Here is a 9668-nt window from a genome sequence, read left to right on the forward strand (position 1 = left end):
ATTTGAATGATAAAAGAGCAAGGATGAAGGCGAAAAAGCGAGTCACAATCAAAGAAGAAGATTCTACATCAGATCAGTTCCTCCGTAAGGTTGAAAAGATCGAAAGGGCACTTGAACATACTCATCTCAGCAAGTCGGAACCGCAAATCCGTAATCCTAATTTCCGAGGTCCGCAGTAGCCGCAATATAGAATCAAACAGCGTGAAACAAGAGCACAAGAGGCAGTTGTTCAACAGCAAATTAAACCTCCTTTTCAGCAGAATTTTGTTAGCCAAGAATCAGAGGATGAAGGTGATACGGTGGGAGAGGACAATCACTTTTTCACTCCTGATGATCTGCCTACCTATATTACAGAAGAAGAATAATTTATGAGAAATTCAGACATACATCAGGATGAGCATTATATCCTGTCAAATGAGGTAGTACTTGAGGAAGAATCAGAGGAATACCAAAGAGGATATCTCAATGCTTTGTCCGCTCAGCAGAGGCAATTAAGAAACCGAGTTGTTCCCATAAATCCCATTCAGAAAAGGAAAGATACTTCAGCAAATAATGATTCAGCTTCCCCACAGACAAAAGGAAAAGACATAAGCGATCCTTCAGCAAGTCAATCATCATCAGCAAGCAAGATAGATCAGCCATCAAGTACACCGAGAGATAAAGTGGAAAAAAGAGAAGTTCCGGTTAAAGAAGGTGAGAAGGTTACAGCTTTCAGTTTGGAGAATGAAATTTCAAAGTTGAAAGTGTCCATTCCTTTGACGGAAATCATGAAGAACAGCACTTACCGAGGCCAAATCTCCAAGATGTTGAATTTTGATCCAATGCTAGACACGGTGAATGTAGAAGATGATCAGCCGAAATTGATTTTTGGGCCTGCTTTAAATGGTGAGTCTATCGAAAGTGATGTTCCTCCATTCTATATTAGTTTGCGATTGCATGAGTATGTTTTACATAATGCCATGTTTGACTCGGGAGCTTTGCATAATTTGATGCCGAAAGCAATTATGGAGAAGCTGGGACTAGACATCACAAGGAAATATCATGATTTGTATTCGTTTGATTCGAGCGGGGTAAAATGTATTGGTTTGATCAAGGACTTGGTGGTGAGCCTAGATCAAATCCCAGCAAAGAATGTTTTGATGGATGTGGTGGTGGCGGATATTCCTCCGCGGTTCGGCATGTTGCTTTCGAGATCTTGGGGAGCCAAGCTCAAAGGTACACTTTAGCTTGATTTTTCTTATGCTACAATCCCGGTCTTTGGTCAGATGAGGAAGTTATATAGGGAGCAAAAGATGAAATACATGATCACTAGTAAGGAAAAGCCGGTGAATCATCCTGTAAATTATGTACATACAGATTTGGAATCGTTTGTTTTGTTTGCTGATAATTTTAATGAGATAGATATCCAGTTGGTTCAAGCAGAAGATATACCAGACATTACAAAAAAATTTAGAGAAATTTTGAGAAAAGAAAGTGAAGAAAGGTCCGCTGTCATGGAGCCAATAGCTGAAATGAAAGGGCAGCAAATAGAAAATGCAGAGACATCACAATTTCAGCATTTAGAGGATGATGAGGATGGTCTTTGGACCATGGATTTTGATGGCGCTGTGGGCAGCGATGGTGCTGGTATAGGTGTGTGGATTCTAAGTCCATTTTCTGTCCGAAACAAAGTCCCAAGCAAGGTACGCGTATGCTCTTACAAATTGGCATTTGATTGTTCAAACAATGAGGCGGAATATGAGGCTCTCATTGCTAGCTTGAAAATCCTTTGGAAGCTGAAGGCAAAGAAGATAGCAGTATATGGCGACTCTGAGCTGGTTATAAAGCAATTGAAAGGTGAGTTTCAGGCCAAGCACCCTCGTATGTGAGCATATCGAAATGCTGTCGTAGATATCTTAAAGCTGTTTTCTGAACATACTTTGACATGTGTGCCCCGTATCCAAAATGGTGTTGCGGATGCATTGGCTAAGGCAGCAAGTAATCTAAAAATCCCCATGAATTCTAGCAATAAGTTTGAGATTTATGTGAAGCACCGTCCTACAGTCCCAGACAATCAAAGATGTTGGCAAGTTTTCCAAGATGATGAAGAAATCAAGGATTTTCTGCAAGTTGAAGGTGAGTTCAAAGACAATTCCATAGATACAGAACCTGAGGAAGTAAATCAAATGGATGTATTGCAGCTTAAAGACAATTTCATTCCTAAAGGATTAATTCCTTTGGAGGAGCTGTTCGATCAATATGATGTGGCTCGCAAACCAACCTTGAGGCCAATGGAAGAAGGTGTCAAAGAATTGAATCTTGGAACAACTGAAAATCCAAAGATGGTGAAACTATCGAAAGCATTGTCGCCAAAGGTAAAGAAAGAATATATCAGATTGTTGTCTTCATTTTCTAATGTTTTTGCATGGGATTATTCAGATATGAAGACTTATGACACAAGTATCATTCAGCATACCATTCCCATAAAGCCAAATCAAAAGCCTTTCCGACAAAAGTTGAGAAGAATTAATCCTAAGTTGCTGCCATTGATCGAGAAGGAAGTTAACAGGTTGTACAATTCTAGAATTATAGTGCCAATCAGATTTTCCGATTGGATTTCCAACTTGGTGCCCGTGAGAAAGAAGACCGGTGAGATCCGCTTGTGTATAGACTTTAGAAATCTGAACATGGTGTCGCTAAAGGACAGTTATCCGCTGCCCAAGATGGATCATATATTGCAGCGGGTAGTTGGGGCATCAAGGATGTCGCTACTTGATGGTTATTCCGGGTACAATCAGATTTTGGTGCATGAGGATGACCGCGACAAGACTGCATTCACTACTCCATGGGGAACATTTTATTATGCCAAGATGCCATTTGGATTTAAAAATGCAGGTGCCACATTTCAGCGGGCGATGGACATGGCCTTTGCTAATGAGAAGGATGTCTTTTTGGTCGTTTATCTTGATGATTTAACTGTTTTTTCTAAATCTGATGAAGAACATTTGTATCATTTAACAATGGTGTTTCAAAAGTGCAGAAAATATGGTATCTCATTGAATCCAAAAAAGAGTCTTTTCGCCATGAGTGAAGGCAAGTTGTTGGGCCACATCATTTCCAAATATGGCATTCGCATAGATCCTGCACGTGTGGAAGCCATTCAGCAGTTAGAACAGCCCCGAAACAAGAAAGAGATTCAGTCCTTCAATGGCAAGTTGAATTTTCTGCGCCGCTTTATTCCGAATCTTGCCGAGCACCTTAGAGAAATCACTAACATGCTTAAAAAGGACAGCCATCTCAAGTGGACGAAGAGGCGGTAAAGTCTTTCAATTTGGTAAAGTTAATTTTATCTTCAGCCCCAACTCTAATCAGCCCAGATTATACACAAGATTTTATCTTATTTTCATTTTCTTCTGAGCATACATTGGCAGTTGTGTTGATGCAAAAGAGAGATGGAGTTGAGAAACCCATTGCTTTTTTCAGCCGTATTATAAGGGATGGAGCGCTGAAGTATAATATCATTGAAAAACAAGCATTGGCATTGGTAAAAGCCTTGAAAGATTTCCGTGTGTACATACTGAATTCCCATATTATGGCATATGTTCCTAACGCAGCTGTTAAAGATGTTTTGGTACAAGCGGAACCAGAAGGAAAGCGGGGTAAGTGGATTGCTGCACTATTAGAGTATGATGTGGAAATTAAGCCTATCAAGCTGATCAAGGGCCAAGGTCTCGCTAAATTGATGGCTGAAACAAATCTCCATGTCCTTGACATTAATTTGATTGTTGCCTTGTCCGACGAAGATGAAGAAAATTCAGCGCTACAGGTATCTGATATCTTTATTTCCTCTCCTTGGTATGCTGATATTGTATATGTGCTTCAAAATTTGTCTTCACCTCCCGGGATGCCTCGAAACAAAGCTAGGACATTGAAGTTAAAGGCTGCCAAATTTTGCATCATCAAATCTGCACTATATTGGAAAGACCCCGGTGGCATATTGCTGAATTGTTTGGTCGAGGAGGAAGCTAAGAGAGCTGTAGAGGATTTTCACAAAGGTGACTGCGGGGGTCACTTGTTTTGGAAGACCACAGCAAACAAGATCCTAAGGGCAGGTTTCTATTGGCCTTCGCTGTTTTCAGATGTATATAAAGCAGTCAAGAGTTGTCATGAATGTCAAATTTTTCAAGGAAAGCAGAAATTACAGCCCTTGCCTCTCAAGCCCATTGAAGTCAGCGCACCGTTTCAGCAGTGAGGCTTAGATTTCATCGGCGAAATTCATCCAGCATCTTCCGGGCAACATCGATGGATATTGACAGCCACCGATTACTTCACGAAATGGATTGAAGCCATTCCCACCCGGCAGGCCACGGACTTGGTAATTATTTATTTCCTTGAAAATAACATATTGTCACGTTTCGGCTGTCCACATAAGTTGATTACAGATAATGCAGCAGCATTTAAATCAAAGAATATGGTTGAATTTTGCTACAAATATAACATCAGCTTGGGGCATTCAACCACCTATCATCCGCAAGGAAATGGGTTGGCTGAATCTTCGAATAAATCTTTGGTAAACATCATAAAGAAGTTGCTGGAAAACAATAAGAAGAGCTGGCACAAACAGTTAGTAAATGCATTATGGGCTGATCGTGTAAGTCAGAAAAAGTCAATTGGTATGTCATCTTTTGAACTAGTTTACGGGACAGATGCGGTGTTTCCTACTTCACTTAGTATTCCGGTAGCAAAGTTGCTTCAAGAAACTAGTGGCGAGGAGGATCCTATGCAAAGGCGGATTAGTCAAATGATTCATTTACAGCAAACTCGGGAAGAGGTTCTTCAAAATACTCTTAAGTTGCAAGAGCGCATAAAGAAAATCTATGACAGAAAAGCAAAGCCGGATGACTTCCAGATAGATGATGTTGTTTTGAGGTGGGATGCCCGAAATGAAGACAAAGGGAAACATGGAAAGTTTGATAACTTATGGAAAGGTCCTTACAAAATTTCAGCATACCGTGGTCCAAATGCCTTTCTTCTCAAAGAAATGAACGGTGATGATTGTCTCGGAGGGTCGGTCAATGGCCGGCTGCTTAAAAGGTACCATGTCTGAGCATTTTCTGCTCTAGCCATTATCATTGTAATTACCATTTTACTTTTATTTCACTGCAAGTGTGAACTGATCTTTCATCTTTAGTCTGGGGCCCGCGGTGAAGGCTATAATTCTGAAGATGGAGATTAGTTGGTGTGAGTTTTTTATGTTGTTTTTATTAGTCTATTTCTGTCCAAAAGTTGAGTTAGTTTGGGTCAAAGTTAGTCCAATTTTCAGTCAGTTGTTAAAGTCAATAAAGTTGTCCCGGTTTTGGTCACATATGTAAATAATGACTCCATTACCCAATGATCGAAAAGCACTGGTCTGCTCTCCCAGAGGTCTAAGGTTCTTGGTACCTCTAAGGAGCTACCATCCCCATTGGAGCCAATGTTAGAGTCGGTCTAGTAGCCCTCCATCAGTGATCAAAGCTCTTTGCATTTGCATAAGTAGGTGTCTCATCAGTGTCATCTCATTGCATTCCATTAGGCATGCCATAACCCCGATGGAGGAGCTGGTGTCTTTATTTCCCTCTTGGCACTGCTGGATCAAGTTGTTTCAGTCAATGAACTCTTTCAAGGTTACTTGTCTTGTCTTGAGGTCAAAAGTCCTAGGTCTAGGGTTTCTAGGGTTTAAGTCCAATTTGTCTTTCAGGTCATGTCTTTAAAAGTCAATAAATGCCCAGCAGGCCAGAGGGATGACTATCAAAGTTTTTCTTCAAAAGATTTCATCTTGTACAGCTAAACTTTACCTTGGATTTAAAAACCTTGTTTTTAAAGACAAGGTCATTTTTTCATTTTTGTAAAAAGTTGTAAAAATTCAAAATTCTTCAAAAGTCAGCATGCAGCCCTGGTCCCCTTTGCCAAGATTCCTCAGAAGCTATCCCTGAAAAAAAATTCAAGAAAAAGCATCAGTTCAACCAATTTCAGGACAAAAGGAAACCATAAAGTCAGCAACATTTAAATTTTGAAAAAGTGTCAAGTTAAAAACATTAGAAAGAGGGTTTGAGGGGAAATTAATTTAAATCAAGCCTATAAAGCCCCTCTCTCCCTCCATTTGATCATCATTTGCCTCTAAGCAATAGTGAAGAGCGATTTGGAGAGAAATTGAGTGAAATTGTGGACAGAGCCTGCGCGCGACCTGTCAACACCTGCGCGCGACCTGTTGGGCCGGCGCGACCTGTCAGGGGGGTCTTACCAGTTGAGAAAATACACTGGCGCGACCTATTGGGTGCGCGCGACCTGTCAAGACCTGCGCGCGACCTGTTGGGAATTCATCCACAAAAAATCGCCTATAAACTCCCAAACGACCCCAAAATTCTTCAAGATTGCAGGTAGGCCTCTGATCATCAAAGTATTTTACTTGATAAAGAAAATTGAGCATGGGAAATGTGTTTTAATGCCATCAAGTTGAAATGAGAGGTTCATGTATATTTGCTTTAAAAATGTCAAAATGCAAGTAGAGATAGGGTTTTGTTTTGCTGCTCTCAAGGTCATCCCTTTCACTCCCATTTTTTCCCCACGTCCCAACCATCTCCCTTATCATTTTTACCTATTCTCCCAACCAAAAAAATATCAAAAGCCCAACACCCTACCCATATCCCTAAACTCCAATAATATAACCTTAAACCCTACTTCCCATAAAATCTTTGCAAATGATAATGGTATGATGTTGTATATGTCATGATTCCTTCCCTTAATTCTCTTTTCATGTATTTTCCCTAATTCCCCTTAGAAGTCTCCCTTCCCTAACATCTCCCTTGTGTTATTTGTCCCCTTGAAGCAGCATTTCAAACAGGGTAAAACAGCAGGTCATTTGAGCAGAAGCAGCAGTACATTTCAGCCACTTTGCTCTTGAAACCATGTCAGAAACCGAAACCGACTATGAGCAAAGTGATGACTGTGAGTCAACACCAGAAGTTGAGATACAAAGGAGGCCTCACAGGGGTGGTAAGAGTGGTCACCATTTGAGAGAGGAGCCCACCTCTTTGACCTATTTGCAAGCTTGTCCACTTGCAGTCACATGTTTCCGCTACCTCTCATGTTATGAATTTTGCGAGAGGATTTCTCAAATTCAGCACCATAGGGAATTGGCCCGCTTGTTTGTTTTGCATCTGCATGATGGGCATGTAAATCTTGCAGGGGTGGATTTTATATTGTCATCTGAAATTATTGCTCAAGCAACAGGGATACCCAATGTGGGAGAAGAGTGGAACAAGCGCAAACTGTTGGACAGATTTCAGTATGAGCCCTACATTAAACCTGCCTACATGAGGTACATAACTGGTATGTTTCCCTTCAGATTTTTGAGGGATGAGTATGCTCCCTTGATGAGGCTCATCATGCGCTATTTCACCTGTGAGGGCAGGTTTGCATATTTGTATTCGTACCATATTCGCTTGTTGATGCATTTCACACGGGTACGGATGATGAACATACCATTTTTCATGTGCCGGAATATTGAGAAGATGGTGCCCTTGGTGTAGAGAAGGATCCCCACACAGCAACACAGGAGCATCTATCATTATGGTTTGATCCAGCTTGTGGTCATACATCAGTTGGCTCTGCAGGGTATCCCATGGGAGGATTTTATCTCTCGAGATTTTTTCACAGCATCAACATCATCACCCCCTGAGGTTGTTCATGAGGAGGGAGGGCCTTCACAGCGGCATGATATTCCTGAGACCAGACATGTCAGCTCCCCTCCATTGGTCACATATCAGAGAGGCCACAGGGCCTTATTTGCATCAGCTAAGCGAGTATTATCTCCACACCAGGTGGAAGGGGTCTCGCCTTCTTCATCAGCACCACGAGTGTTATCTCCACACCAGGTGTAAGGGGCCTCGTCTTCGACAGCAGCACAGGTACCAGAGAGAGGCAAGAAGCCCAAGATTGATGAGGGGCCATCAGGTGTTCCAGGCATAGAGGTTGTTGACCTTGATATCAGTTCTCCTAGCCTAGAGTCAAAGGAGATCATTCAGCACCTAAGAGCTGAAAATGATTCATTACAGCAAAGATTGGAAATGGAAAATTGGACAATCACCTACTTGGAGCAGCGCAACAAGCAACTTGAAGAGGAGCACACTCTTGATGAGTTGCGGAGGATCCATGAAGACCGCAACTTGGCGCGCAAGAGACCCGGTGACTTGGTACCCGTTGAGCGAGAGGCTATGCTTCTCCGGGTCAATGCTCATTTGGAGAGGCTGCTGGCCAAGGCCAACAAAGATAAGGACCTGCTCCGGAACATGAAAAACCACTATTGGGCCCGAATGCACGTATGCAAGGCAAAAATGAAGGTGATCCAAGGGCGGTTGGCCAAGGCACTAAAACGACGGAAAAGGCCCGATCCCCTCCACATCTTGGCTGAGGCTTCCTTGAAGGAGCATGATACTAAATGACTTAACTTCAGCACAAATTTCAAAAAAAAAATTGAGCATTTTTGGTCACTTGTGAATTTTTGGGCAAAAAACAGGTTTTCCTCCCCAACAGGTCGCGCGCCGCGCGCGACCTATTCGATGGGAAACTCCATTTCGGGAAAACTCAGCATTTTTGGATTTTTCATGCAAAGATACACCTGCTCAGCAATTACCAAGAGATTTCATCAAGTTTTGAGCCTCCAGAAGGTCAAAAAACAAGCAAAAAATGACTTTCTGCCACCTTTTTGACACACAGGAAGCAGTCTTGGGAGATTGCAATTTTGGAGGGGCAAATGGCCACCAAATTCAGAAATTCCACTTGGGTTGGAAAGTCAACATGTAGACCTTTCCAACAAGCCCACTTTTGCCTCATTTGGACACCTGGAGGGGCCTCAAAAGCAGCTCCAAAGTAGCGTGACCTGTTCAGGATTAGGGCACGACCTGTTGGGCAGTTTTTCACAGAAATCCACCTACAGCTCAGCAAAACGCAGTTTTGACTGGATTTGACTTTTTTGAGTGAATTTTGATCCTCCTTGTTGTAAATGATGTAACTTTATGATATTTTGACACTTATTTATCTCTTCTAGAAGATTCTTTCATGTGATAGGCAAAAATTTAATGAATGAATTGGTTTCCTAGTTTATAGAGGCAAGTTGTTTTGACTGCCTAGTTTTTAGTGCTCAGTTTAGAATTGGTTGAAACAGCTCCTAAGATAGTGAGCTCGACCCCTAGAGGCAAGGAAAGATGTTAGATTGCCTATATTATGTACTTCCTTGGTCATTTTCATGGTTGGACTCTTGAGGGAGAAAGCTTCTATTGTATTACTCATTGTATCTCTGCAATTTTGGCAAAGGAAGAAAGACCAGGGTTTTGCAGTCCTTTTTGGGATTCCTGTGGTTACATGTATTGATGGTGTGTTTCTCTTTGTACTTGTAAGTTTGTTATGTGATTCATCTTCTTACTTTTCCTTCTGCAAATTAGGCAAATGAAGTGTTAAAGTAGAATTCATGATTGCCATGCTCTGCTTTTAAGTTTGCTTAATATTTATGTTTTCATCTGTCTAAAGATAACCCTTGAAGGTTTCTTGCTCTCTTTAGCTCCTCACCGGTCATTCTTATCCATTCACTTAATTCAAAGGCATCAGTACAGTCTCCTACCTTGCCCCAAAGAACCCCCTGCAAAAACTGTGTC

The sequence above is a fragment of the Pinus tabuliformis genome, chromosome X, assembly GCF_031772625.1.
Source record: "Pinus tabuliformis cultivar Carrire ecotype Pingquan chromosome X, CPIR1, whole genome shotgun sequence".
NCBI lineage: Eukaryota > Viridiplantae > Streptophyta > Pinopsida > Pinales > Pinaceae > Pinus > Pinus tabuliformis.